Here is a 13985-nt window from a genome sequence, read left to right as displayed (position 1 = left end):
TCAACCCCCCCCCCTCACCCCCCCCACGCGGCCATGACGTCACGATCATGATCTCCCTCCGCGAGATCGGGGGGGGCTCCGCCGCGCCCTTTCCCCGCCCCCCGTGACGGCGCCGACGAAATCTCTCCGCTGATTTCGCGCTGATTTCTGATCTTTCCTGTTTCCACCGCGAGATTTTTGTTTGTTTGGGGCCTCTGAGCCGGCGGGTTTGGACCACTTTTGGCGCCGACCGAATGCGAGCGGGAGAAATCAGAGAAATCTCCGCGCGTGATTTGCGACAGGTATCATTGGGTGGCGTGGGTTCGGTGGGCCCCCCATTGTACGTACACGACCCACACACACACACAACACCACCACTACTACTATCACCACCACCACCACCCCTCACACCGCCGTGAAAATCCGAAATGATTTCGCCGCGTTTGCGAGTAATCTCGGGGTTTCTTTTTTTTAAAGCGGCGTGGTTGGTGATGGTGGTGATGGTGGTGTTGGTGATGGTGGTGATGTTAACGCGTTAACTTTTGTCGTGTGGTGATTTTTTTTTTAAAAGACGTGTTTTTCTCGCGTTCCTGATAGGGTCCTTAATGATGCAGGCTCTTTGCAACGCCGTAATAAATTATGCTAATAAGCTTTCTCACACAAAGCATCATTAACATAAAATATTATCCCGCGTTGAAACTGTTTTTTGCCCGGCTTGCGAATTCGTACGCGATTTGTTACGGGGTGGTTTTTTTTGTGTTACACCGTCTGCGAGATTTCACGCCGAACCAAGATATCGCCTCGGAGATTGCGTTTTTGTCTCGGAAACAAAGCGGGGTGGTGTGGCTTGCGACGTTGGGGCAAATCGAGCCTGAGATAGTGCTCGGATGGGTGACCGCCGCTGTATGTTATTAACCAGGCGCTGTAGGATGCCGCGATGCTGTTTTCGCAACAGAGGGCGACACAGGGAACTCTATTGTACTGTACTTCTATACCTCCCCTCCCCTCGTCAACCCGCCTTAACAAAACGTCTATGCTGCCCGCATTCACCAAACCCCGTTGGGCCAAGTACGGTCCAATAAACCCTGCAAACTGCGTGGCTTGTGAGGTCCTTATCCTGTAGTTGTGTGACAGCAGGGGGGGGGGGGGTGTAAAAGTCTTCGTTTTTTAATGTTCGTGTACCTACTGGGGGGGGGGGGGGGTAGCAACAGCGGTAAGTGTAGCTGGGGATTGGGGGGGGGGGCACGTCTGGCTGGTGAGCGCTTATGAATGAAGGTTGGAGCCCAGGTAAAACACCACATCGGTTCTCCTGAGCAGAGAATGTGTGGGCGCGTGTTTAAGTGTGTACTTTAAACCACGCTGGTCTGTGCGGGTTTTTGTGTGTGGGATGTCGGTACGGTGTAGGCAACAGACGTGGGAGCATAGTACAGTGTAATGTTGCAATCAAAAGCGCCTGGCTTGTGCTGTGTGGTGACCCAACGATGTACTATCCCGGTACAAAATGCCGCTTTGCCTCTGAGAACTGACGAGATCGGATGCACTTCGGTTGATTTGATAATTCTTGGTGATTTGACAGGACTGTATGGAACTCGATATGCCTCACTGATGATCCTAATATGCTGTTGACTAGGATTGCCCTTGGTTGTGTTATCCACGAACAGATTATCCGGCTTGGATATTCGCCGTTCGCTTGGGATTTAAACTAAATTCGTGCTCAATTTAATTCGGAGTTGCTCCTTACTCATCGAGGGTCAGTGGCTAGCTACGTGATCACAAACATGCCTGCAAGTAAACCAATTACTTTTTGAATCGGAATCTCGTATTTTATCCGGGAGAAATGCGGATGGGCTTTGAAGCTCCGTTTTGAGCAAATAACAGCATGACGCACGCCATGTCTTCAACCCCATTCTACATAGGTAAACAATGCGTGTTGTAAAACATAATAAGAGGGTTTACCCTTTCTGGCAATAATGCAGGTGTTTAGATGTTCAAACAGAAACCGGTTGCAAGGAATCATGTCTGCATCAACCACACGTACTTGTGGTGAACATGCTCTGATAATGTGCATTGTATTTGAAACTGATTGGCCTACACAAGCCACCTGTTTTATTTCCAGAAAGGGTAAAGCCTATTATTCTGTCATACTGGCAAAACGGTCCCAACGTGTGTTGTAGCCTCATTTATTTATGTTTTGTAATTTTTTTAAATCTGGGCCTCCACCCAATATCTCAGATAATCCAGAGTCGGCAAATACAATTGATTCTCTGCCAGTCTGCAGCTGGGCATGTCTTACCGAAAACACTTAATTTTCTGAAAGACCACGGTTCTATTCATCTGTGTCGTTGAGAATTCATATAACAGTAACTATTACAAGGTAAAACTCACTGATTCACTGTTTTTATTTGGCGTGGGGGGAATGATTCAAATCGCCCTCAATGCACCGTTCTCGTCAGATCTCTGAGGCCAAGCAGGGCTAACTAAGCCTCATTAGACGTCGTATGGCAGACTTTGTGGGAATGCCAGGTGCTGTAGCCCTGGACTGTGAGGTGGGAAGAATATGGCAGTACACCAATTGATTGAATCTGTGCAGAGCTTTTAGCATTATTCCATTATATGTGTGGGTTTCCTCGGAGTACCTCAATTTCTTTCCACACAAAGCCAAACACAATGCAAGACCCTCCGAAAGAATAGTCTTAAGCATTGGGCAGGTTTTCCTAAACGTGTAAAGGGCCTTTTTTTACTGTGTTAAATACTGTGCACTGCCTAATTCCTAACTCGGATGTTTGCTGTTTAAATGACCATATCACGCAAATGTTTCTTGTGTTTTTTTTTTACGAGGTTGTACATCTCTTTGCGCGTGTTTCCGTTCACATCCAGTTCAAGACACCACTGGGAAGAGCGCCGCATTGTGATCCGGGCATCGGCAATCTTTCATGAGGACACGATAAGGAACATCTGCCCACAATGAACTCGAAATGGATGGTGTGTATGCAAGAATTGTTTTGCGATTTAAATTGCTGCCATTGCACTGTCGTAAATGTTTATGTCAAGGCCATGTGCTAGTTATATTCCAACCCACGGCCTTTCTTTCCACTCGTGGGTGTGTGTTGGGCCCTTTGTTTAATTGTCAGCCTCCATAATTTGGATAATTTGATCTGCAGCGACAGTGCAGGATGACGTGCGCCCACCCACCCTTTTTTTGCGACGTGTCGCGCGTGACGCAAGTCCGTGGTGTTTTCTAACTGCAAATTGTTTTATTTCAATCGCATAATTGGCTTAATTGCACCCTCTGACAATTATCATGACGCTGGCATGACCGTTGTTTGCAAAGTGGGCCCATGTAGCCGGATCTGTGACGGCCATTTCGTGTGAAAACAAACTAGGACACAGCATCAGATACAATGTTGGCATGTGCTTCTGGCCACTACAGAAGCAGAAAATGCCAGCTTCAGACTTCCCTTTTTCAACCAGTTTCACCAGTGGGCTCGAACAACTTGCGACCTGCACCCCGTGTCTCAACTCCCCGAGGAAGGTGTGCAAGGTGTTTACAGCCTGCTGTCGAACATAGCATCGCAAAGTCTGGTTTTGTGTGCTTGTGAGCACACAGAAGCATGTTTGATCACATTTCATACCTTTGAAAGATGCGTTTAAGCTTTCCCATACGGAGATACCATTCATGAAAATAGCATTGTATGTACTTAAAGTTGAATAAAACACAGGTTTATTTCCAGCACATCTAAATAATTGTTACATAGGTCCCATAGAATAACAGTGGACCCACATACACATATCCAAGCATCACATATCCACTCCGACCAAGTAACCACCCACCCCCAGTGCAGTATTTGTGCACTGCACAATTGTCATGTTCAGTAGAACTTCACAGGTCTGATCTTGTCATATATCCGTCTAGACCTCAGTCCCCAGTGTGTCGGACATGCGACGTTGTACTGTACTTACATAGGCCCGTCATATGTATGTATTTTACATAGGGCCCATAGACAAACATGACCCATGTCCCATTTAATTTCAAATGTTGATTCTTGCGTATGGGTTTTGTACCTTGCTTTCCTGTTGTAACCTGCATACAAAAATATGTCAACAATATAGTAAATCAGACTGGCTAATTACATTTCTCCCACTTATTTTAACATGTCGCTTGGCTATGCGAGTCCTGGACACCGCCAACTAAGAATCTTCATTAAATGCATGCAGTATGCTAAGTAGTTAATGAATATTCACATGGAGCACATGACATCATTGTGTATACATGACTTTAATATATATTTACTGAGTGTAAGCGGTCGCGCGTGCATGACATAACTATTCTCTCACTTTATTATACCGGGTTCCCTAGGCTTGTATAGAATAGCAGCTGCGTTTTGATGAATATTAATGCGTTTGCAACTTAGTTTAACGGGTCAATCTTTGACATGAGACGGTATGGGTAGATGCCCTACCTTCTTTATCCCAGCTTCTACAAGACAATTGATTGTGCAGGGCATTGACATAAATATACTTATTGAAACTCGTCTGGAGTTAGCTTTTGACCTTTAGTAACTGAAAATTTATTTCCATTTAAAGCTTTCATGACTGCAGGGATTCATATTCTTGGTTCTTTCGGTAAAGTCATGTAGAAGGGAAATAATAAACATAAAACATAATAAAATTCTCACGACGTTTCGGCCACAACGCAAGCAGCCATCCTCAGATGAAGAACAGAGCTGTCGGAAAGACAGCAATCCTAATGAACACTGCTAAGCTTGGCAGCGTATTTTAAGCTGGGTGTGAGGAGGAGAGCGCCTTGACAAAGGAGTTTACTACAAATAATAAGCAAAACATCCCAAGTGGGACCTTGAAATATACACCTGAGATTCAGTGATGCTTCCCTGGGTACACAATAGACATATATACTTGTTTAAACTGTGGCAACATATACAGGTTTCCCTCACCTTATACGTGTTCGGTTTGTGCGATTTCAAGCTGTATATGCGGCAAACATTTCTGCCCTAAATTCGCTACGGAAGGATTAGGTTCCCAAGAAAAATCCATAATCCGAATTTTCCGTTTTTCAGAAACTGAACAATTTTCCCCCAAAAGCAAGAAAAAATCCCATTGCTGGAAATAGTTGTGCCTCCCCTACCCGATTACGAGTTCTGTTTCTCTGCGTATTCTATCGCGCTGTCGTCCGTTTTCTATTGCTAATTGTATCGTATCGCTGTACATACGCTCTGCACTTCCTATGAGTCTTTCATTTCATTGAATATCTAACCTAACACTACCCATCATAATTAAACTAATGGAACATCTACTGTATCCAATTGTTGATGGATACCACGAAACATTTTTATATTAATTGTTAACAATAAGGTGACGATTGTGAATGTTTTGTTTACTGTGCATTAAGCTAGGCCTAGACTTTAGGCTTTACACCTCGCTCTGCGGTATTAATCCGCAACCTCGCCGCGCTGCACTACTTCCGCTTATGTAACTAATGCAAAAAGTTCCGCACATTGACGTTTTTTTACATGATTTATGGGAGTATTTCCGTAAGGTCGGATTTCCATAAATCAGGTCTGCCGCAACCCGGGGATTGTCTGTACGGATAGTCCCCGAGTTACGATGGTCCGACTTACGATATTTCGATCTTACGATGGCGATAGCGATACGACAAAATTGTATGTATGATACGTAGCTTTAGCGATTTCATTTTAGGGTTACCACGATACGATACGTTCAATGCATGTTGAAAGTTTTTATAGCAGATAGGATTGTTTCCTGAAAAACTTTCTATTAAATTGCAGTTCATATAGGTAGGCTAAGAATTTACCTTGTTTTTTTTACTCAACATTTTACTGTGCAATACAGTATTGTAATTAATAAATACATACAGTATATATTTATACAGTACGGTACGGTGAATTGCTCTGTTTTGCTAAATTATCACCATTCTTTAAGACTCCTGGGTAGACTAGGCCATCTTCGACTTACGATATTTTTGACTTACAATGGGGTTGTCGTAACGCTTTTCTTAGAGCCTCGTCTCACATGGATGTGGACCAATCAATTTCAAGGACAGTGCATACAATATCAGAGTTGTGTTTTTTTTGTTTGCATTCCGACAGCAGGTATTGTGGGCAATGCAAACATGACTCTTTGTAAAAAGAGGTGTCAGTTTTGTTGCCAGATAAAAGGGTAAAAAAACAATTATCATATTTTGCTACTGGCAAAGGAGGTTCCAATGGTGGTACCTGTATATGGTTTCAATTCACTATTTTGTGGCTATGCGGTCAGATGTGGTACAACCTGGTGTGTCCAGTATGTGCATCTACCGGAGAAGCATGTACTCAAAATTAGGTGTTAGTCTCCTTTGTTTAAAATGTAATAACCAAGTTAACATGTCTACTAAATTACCACTTGAATTTATGCCATTGTAGAGATTAAAAACCAGCCCACACTCTACTCCCTTAAAACCTCCCGTGTGACCACATTATTAATAAAGGCCACTGAATATAGAAAACATATCAAACACATCAACAATGGGGAGCTATTAATAATCAACAGCCATCTTTGAGTGGTTTATGGAAATAAGCCTCTTGAGCTATTTTTGTATTTATGCTCTTTAATGCAATAATTAGTGTATAAATGCAAGGTTATTGACATTTTCTAATAGGTGGACCGTTTATTGCTATGCATAGTTACACGTGAATTGTGTGTTTTGTTCACCACTCCTGGGAATTGTTATGCAACCACCATTATGCAGGATTTACCGTTTTTGTTTTACAGTTTGCGAGAGCGCTTTACGACTTCACATTGATAAATAAAAACACCACTTGATTTATTCATTTTTGTTTAATTAAATTCTACGAGCAACCACAGTGGCTTTTGCCGTAGGTTTTTCTCAAAGCCTGCTTGGGGGGGTGGCAGTTTCTCGCAACGTGTCGTCAAAAATGTGAATGAACATGGCAGGGCTTGGATTATTACCACAGTTAATTTTCTACCTTAGAAACAAGGGTCCACATACATCAGAATCCACACGTCTCATTACAGATCCACCCACCACTGTCTTCACAATGAAGAGATTTGAGAAAGCCCGCCATGCCATTATGGAAAATTCCCACCAGACCATCGACCAACAGTGAACTCTGGAAATTCAAACATCTTTTGAAATACAGTGGTACCTCGGTATACGTCGTTAATTCGTTCCAGAAGGGAGGACTTATACCGAAAATGACGTATACCAAACGAATTTTTTCCCATACGAAATAAAGGGAAAGGAAATAATCCGTTCCACAGTATAAGAAATGATATTTTATATGTCATATTATACATTAATGGGGTTGTATAAAATAAGTTAGACACTACTTATTACTAAAATGCATACGTAAATTAAAATCAATGCATAAATAGATTAAAATAAATTGAAATAAAATTTAACATCACTTTACCTTGCTGAGAGGAGTTGATAGCCTATGAGGATGATGGTGAGGGAGGAGGAGATGTAATTTTTTCCATTAAAACTTTTCTGGGGTTTTTTGTCTTTCTCTCTTCTGTCTTTTTTCTTGACTTGGACCTGGTTGAGGCTCACCAGGTTTGAGTTTTACTAAAAACCTGTCCATTGAAGTTTGTTTTTGCCTTCTTCTAAGAATGTTCCTGAAGTGTGACATTGTCTGGTCATTCCACAATACTGTTACGGCTTGTTAGAGCCGTAACGGTATTGTGTACGCGGGTACTGTACGCGGTGACTCATCCCGACCCATACAAGTTCTAGCAATCGCGTTGTATCCCAAGCAAGACGTCGTATCCCAAGACCTTTTTTTCTCGTCAAAACACAACGTATACCAAATTCGACTTATTCCAAAGCGGTCGTATACCGAGGTATGACTGTAATCTATCTCCAGATGTCAACTGAAACCATTCATATAACCGTACGCAAGTTACTCGATTATCCACGTGCAGTTGATCTGATTTGCGGATTAACCGTGCAGCTGAGATTTTGACATAAATTAAAAATTTCAGAGATTTTCCCTTAATCCCAATTTAATGATCTAAAATAAGTTATACATTGTTATTATTGGAAACATTTATTACAGGTCTCCTTTTAAACCGAACAAATATGTGCTCCGATTAATTCAAACTCCACATGATCGCCTCTACAATAGTGCGTGGTAGTTGCATATCTTCACAGCAGTGGGGGGAGTTTGATTGCTATTAATTGGAGTGGCTCTGCTATCACCCACTTAGTGGGCAGTCTTCTGCGTGGTAGAAGGAAGGTGTGTTTTCTTCAACTTAATTTATACCTATATTCATGGTTTTTTGGCAAAGAGATTTGCGAAAAATGGTTATATTTTTGGATCATCCGCGATTTTGAATGATCCTCAGCCATCCTCCCCGTCATTAGCGCGGATAATTGAGTCTACTTTAGAAATGTTCTAATGATCCTCAGTTCTCTGGTGTGTTGCTGAGCTTGGTGACACACGTCTAATTTTCAAGGCAGAGTTAGTGGATCGTGCTGTCAAACTCTTAATCCTGCTGGTCTGTATGGTGGCCTGCAGAAAGCAGCACAGCAACTGGGTTTATTAACCTGGTTGTGCGGATGGTGGAGCATTATCGCCTCGTGTGTGTGGATTATCTCTAGATGTTCTGGTTCCTTCCCACATAGAATTGGTCATACATCCTAAAACATATTTTTAATTCTCAGGCTTTTGCGGATATATACAATCCTCCATGTATTTATTGTTGAGATCTTTGCACGTTCCTGGCATTTACCACCTGTATGTCCCGTTGAAGAGCACCATATCCTGGCAACCCATGGAAGCAGGTCTCCCATCATGGGGTCTGGTGTGTAGACTTTTCACCTTGCCAGTGTGACTGGTTTTAAAGTGACACAGGTGAAGTGTTTAATTAAAAAACAATTTTTACTGGTAAATGCCGGGTGGGACGTGTGAACTCATTACGCAGCAATTGTGTACCTGAGTTATACATGGTAATGCATTGTGAAATGTTAAGGATGTCAACACTGCTTGTAAGATATTGTCTGTGTTTTTTCCAAAAGGGGCTGGTATGTTTGACAGTTTTGCATTTTACACTATCATTTTGGCAGCTTGGGTGTTTGAGATTCTAGTTAAGTAAGTGTATCTTACAGTCATTTACTATTCTCTTTACTTTAACTGAAGCCTGCCATGCACTATAACTGAGTTCTAGCCTATTGTTTAGACAATTAATTGTTATCATATTATTAAAATAATCTTGCCTCGTGTTTCCTGGCTGGCTGCTGACTGGGCTCCTCTCTACTCCAACAACAACTTAGTGCCACCAAAACTAGCTGGGTAACTGGCTGATTTTACCGTGTAACAAATACATATTTAACTAAATTGAAACGGCAGAAGAAGTTCAGAAGACGTAGAATAGAGAGCAACACAGAAGAGGTGGGAGCAGTGCATACAGAAGACTGACACGGTGCATTTAAAATTGTTCTATTTTTTTCAATTTGTGCAATTTTTTTCGCTAGAATATTCTTTAAATCCTAGAGAATATACAAAAAATCTCAGATTCAAATGCATGATCTCAACAAGAATGGCTCAGTGAGTCAACCGGCCACTTGTTATTATTTAATTTTTAAACAGTAATTTCAACGACCTCTGTGATTTCGATGAGTAGTCCTCAAAGCTTGACCCACATATGACAAGTGTGCTCTGGATTGCAAGAGCTCTGTTTTTCCATCGAAGGTTTCACGGAGTGAAGTTTAATTGAAGCCCGTTTTGACCGATTTCCTGCTGCCGCCCGCCGCCGCCAATGGAAGAATGCCGCCTCGTTGAAGATTATTACCAGTGAATTGTGTGTCCGTGTTGCCGTGTTTGGGTCTCGCAGATGTACAGGAGGTCCGTGATCTCACCGGAACAGCACCAGATTCTGCAGCACTTTTACGACGTCGGGATGACCAACCAGAGCGTGCAGTGCTTTGGTCTCATCATGGACTGCTCGCAGCAGACGGGTCTCGACTACAACGTCGTTCGGGTAAAAACGCCAAGGCCTCCCCCCACCACAGTGAATCCCCATGTCATTCTCCTGCCAGCAGCTGCCTTGGCAGCTGGGCCACATATAGTAGGGTTGTTGCGATATGGCGATGCTAGGCTCTTATCGTACGATATAATAAACCACTAGAATTCTATCATCTGTTTTGGCAATCGTTATTATGCTGTGGTGTTTACAAACGGATTACTTTTAGAAGCCATACACATTCTACGTAGGTTAACAATAAAACATGTGCCTAAATTACACGTGTTTTGGCACTATTTGATTTTGTGTATGTAGGTCACTCTTGCCCCCCACATAATCTAGAGTGGACTGTAAGTGCAATTAGTTTTTTTGGGGGGTTTCACGTTTCCCTAACCAACGATGGACACGGTAATTGACCGGTGCTTACTCATTCCAATGTCCCAGGCTTGGATCGGCAACAAGAGGAGAAAGCTGATGCAAGAAGCCGTGAAGGGAATGAAGGCAGAAGAGCAGCTGCATTCAGAGCACCACCAGCACCAGACGCTGCATCACCAGCACCAACCCGCTCACCACCCGCCTCCGCTTGGCAGGGCCGTCGTGAAGACGGAGCCCTCGCTTTCTCCCGTGCCGGCCGGCTTGGCACTGGCATCGTCGCCGATGCAGCTGCCGCAGTCGAGGCAGCAGCATTTGCCACAGGGCTCGCCGCTGGTCCGCATCCTGCCAAAAACGCCAATGTCTCAGCTTTCCCAGAGCTGCCAGTCCAAGCTACTGTCGGTGGCCACGCCGCGGATGGGAGGCACCAGCCCTGGGATGGCGATGCCGGGCGGAGTGGCGGACCGCGGGAGCTTCCACGTGGGGCACATGCAGCGAATGGTGTCGCACGGCCAGGTGAGGGAGCTTTGAAGAGGGTGTGTGGACGTGTGTGTGCGCACGCGTCAGAGTGCACGGCGAGGTGTGTACGTCTGTGAACTTGACGTTCCTTCATATTTCTGTGATATATCACAGGAGAAAGCCAAAACTACACTGTAATGTTGAAATACTTAGATAAGTCATGGGTAGGGTGTCCTCTGATTATTTACACAAAGATCATATTTAGCCCATTGTGGGGTTTGTTTAACCATACTTATCATGTTGGCTTTCGCAACCAATATCCATAATACAGGGGGGTTTTTTTCCAGGTTTTAGTCACGAATTGGCATTTTCTGTTTACGTGACAAACCTTACTAATTGGCTGTGTCGGGTGGTGGCGGGTTTAACGATCTAATCCAAAAAAAACTGTATTATGGATCATACCTCTCACCCAGGTCGGTAAGGCTTCGTTGAAGCAAGATAGCATACAGTACAACAATTGATTTTGCTGCAGTGCCATCTGCTGCTCACTGCGTATCCCTTGATCAGCCATGCGTGTGCATGGTGGCCACTCTTCCGAACACTTTTTAGGCTCCATCCTGCTTGGGATTTGGACGAAATTGGGTGCATTCCAGGTGATTGCATTGTTTCTGTTTCATTATATTAAATCAGTTTTTATCGGGGCAGTACCCACGGTAAAATAGTTTAGGAGGCCACATGCTCAGACGTAAGCATAGAACAGGCTCTGCCAACATTCGTTACTGTTCAAACCGTGGGTGTGTGTTGAAAATTCCGTCTGCCTAGTCGCATATGCCCATTAGTTACGTGTATGCCCACCACCCTCTCACAGGCCTTACGTAGTGTCGACCCTCTGGCATTTGTTTCTTGATTCAAGTACAGATTTCATCTGGCTTCGAGGGAGCTTTCTGACAAATACACTTTTGGAGTAGTGATGATCTCTGCTGTTCAATCCATGACTGTCCTGCCTGCCAGGCTTTGTTCAATTGTCGTGCTTGTTCTTCAAATGCACGTTCGTGTGCGGGCGAGCTGGGAAAGAAATAAAAATCTGTCCGTAAACAAGTCTTGCGAGAATGTTTTCTTTTTAGAAAGGTCACTGCTGATGCTATGTTAAAAGTGTGGCAAGATAATGTTTGCTTTATATCGAGCAAATGTTCTTATATTTCACATGTATGCAATATTGTATGTTATTTAACTTGCGTGCATGGTTAGGAAATGCGCATGGAAATCGTATAAAATGTTGCTTCTTTGTATTAGCCTCAATACTACATGGTATGATTCAGATATACTGTTCATTATCTGTCCTTGACCCTATTCGTCTATTCCCTATTAGCAGACATGAAACGATGCATTGATTAAAATAGCTTATGCTCCTGGACCATTGTGTTTTGGTTAGTATTAATATATGCAATTTACAAATGTTACGCAAATTTGTATTATTGGCTCATGGTCAGAATGTACGGACGGAACTCTATAGACTAAGGATTGGAAACCAAATTATCGCAATGCATGTGAATGAGACGGTGGTCCTTAATAAAAACAAACACCATGAGGCAGTCCTTAAACAGACGCATGCGGCTTGCCGACCTCGTATAGACCCAAGACGAGAGAGAGAACAAACAAGACTGGCACTTCAGAAAAGATCGAACGCAAGCCAGACGGATGGTACAGATGAGACGTAACAACCTACAGACTTTACAAACGTGTGCATCGCGAATGGTGAAGAAAGAAAAGACGGTACAGACAAGACGACAGTACAATGATATCGTGACCCTGAATTGTGACAATTGAATCATTGTGTGAGGAGGTGGGGGGTTATATATTGTTAACATACCTAATGACTCAGTTTGTCAGTGATGTGTACCAAAAATTCCTCTTGCGAATGTTCAATCCTTTTCAGGGCAGTGGCAGTGGACAGATATGCCGAAGTGGAAAGGTTGAGGTCCCTTTGCAAAGTCGTCCGAGCAAAGTGTATCCCAGTGGGTTTCTGGACCACAACAATTCCCAACGGGTCAAGTTTCCTGGCGTACAGCCAAAGGTGGAGCAGCTGGCTGAGAGCGTAAGGTGAGTGCTGTTTGTTGTCACATCTGTTAAAGTAAACCTTTCATTAATTTGTGCGATCAAAATAATTGGGCCTTTGTCAGTGTGTGGGGGGGGGGGAGTGTGTGTGTGCGTGCGGTTGTATTTCAAAGTATTAGTACCTGGTGCGGTGTGTAAACATCGCCACTGGGGAGACAAAGGCGGTCGGGCGTGGTGCTGGCCACCCACCCCCTCGTGTACCGTTCCGGCCTTCATAGGTGCTCGCTAACAGCACTTGCCCCTACAGTCTGTTAAGGCTCTACGGGGGATCTTTATGATCTTTATTCCAAAGTATAGGGAGCGGTAATGTTGTGGTTAATGGACTGTGCTATAAACCCAGCTACCAGAGTTTATTTCCTGCTCGGTCAATGCTAGTGACGATTATCTGATCCGAGCCTGGGCCTCTCCTAGGTTAACTCGGCCTCAAATGTGTACCTGGTGCAGTGTGTAAACATTGCCACCAGGGAGACGAAGGCGGCCAAGCTTGGTGCTCTCCACACACCCCCTCGTTTGTTGTCAGCCTTCATAGGTGCTCACTCGCAGCACTTACCCCCAAAGTCTATTAAAGCTATATAGCGTGTTTTTGTCTTTGCACTATAAAGCATGAGGGGAGAGGTGGTTAGCACACTGCCCTGCAAACATGACGACCTGGGTTGAATTCCAGCCCACAGAGAACATTCGTTTTTTTTTAAAGATATTTGAAATGATCCTGGCCATCCTAGGTCGATTCAGCCTGAAATGTGGTGTGTGAACATCACTTACTTAAATCTAGATTGATATACAAGAGATCATTGCTTTTGATGAAGTAGAGTATAAAGTTCCTTACTGTTTACAGATGCAGTCATTTCATACTCTAATGGGATTATGAGGATATGAATGCCTGCCTTGAGTCGTCTTGCGATGGCATTGTTGTACCACGACCTTACATTTGACACGGCCACTGTCTCGGGACCTTGGGTGCAATTAAGATCCCGGCTGTTATCTTGAGTGGCAGGCGTTACACCAATCAATTATATAGAAATAAATATTAAAACATTGCAGGTGTAATGGGCACCGTTAAT

The 13985-nt window shown here is 43.7% G+C and overlaps 1 protein-coding gene across 6 annotated transcripts in view; it reads left to right on the top strand.

Annotated features, from left to right (window-relative positions):
* The first annotated feature begins 32 nt into the window (after positions 1–32).
* HDX (highly divergent homeobox) overlaps positions 33–13985 on the top strand; it is a 41125-nt gene continuing 27172 nt past the window's right edge. For 2 of the 6 annotated variants that reach the window (XR_009756909.1, XR_009756906.1), the window contains exons 1-5: positions 33–281; positions 2857–2963; positions 9843–9996; positions 10423–10866; positions 12746–12909. The gene's annotated coding sequence lies outside the window, so the exon portion shown is untranslated. Of the gene's footprint in view, positions 320–1238; positions 1267–1538; positions 1896–2856; positions 2964–9842; positions 9997–10422; positions 10867–12745; positions 12910–13985 lie in introns of those variants that run through there. The other 4 variants (XR_009756910.1, XR_009756908.1, XR_009756911.1 and 1 more) reach the window with 4 other exon arrangements.

This window comes from Lethenteron reissneri, chromosome 56 (genome assembly GCF_015708825.2).
Source record: "Lethenteron reissneri isolate LAM-NWPU_2019-01 chromosome 56, ASM1570882v1, whole genome shotgun sequence".
Taxonomy (NCBI): domain Eukaryota; kingdom Metazoa; phylum Chordata; class Hyperoartia; order Petromyzontiformes; family Petromyzontidae; genus Lethenteron; species Lethenteron reissneri.
Note: the sequence above shows the minus strand (reverse complement) of the source record. Positions and strands in the feature narration are given on the sequence as shown.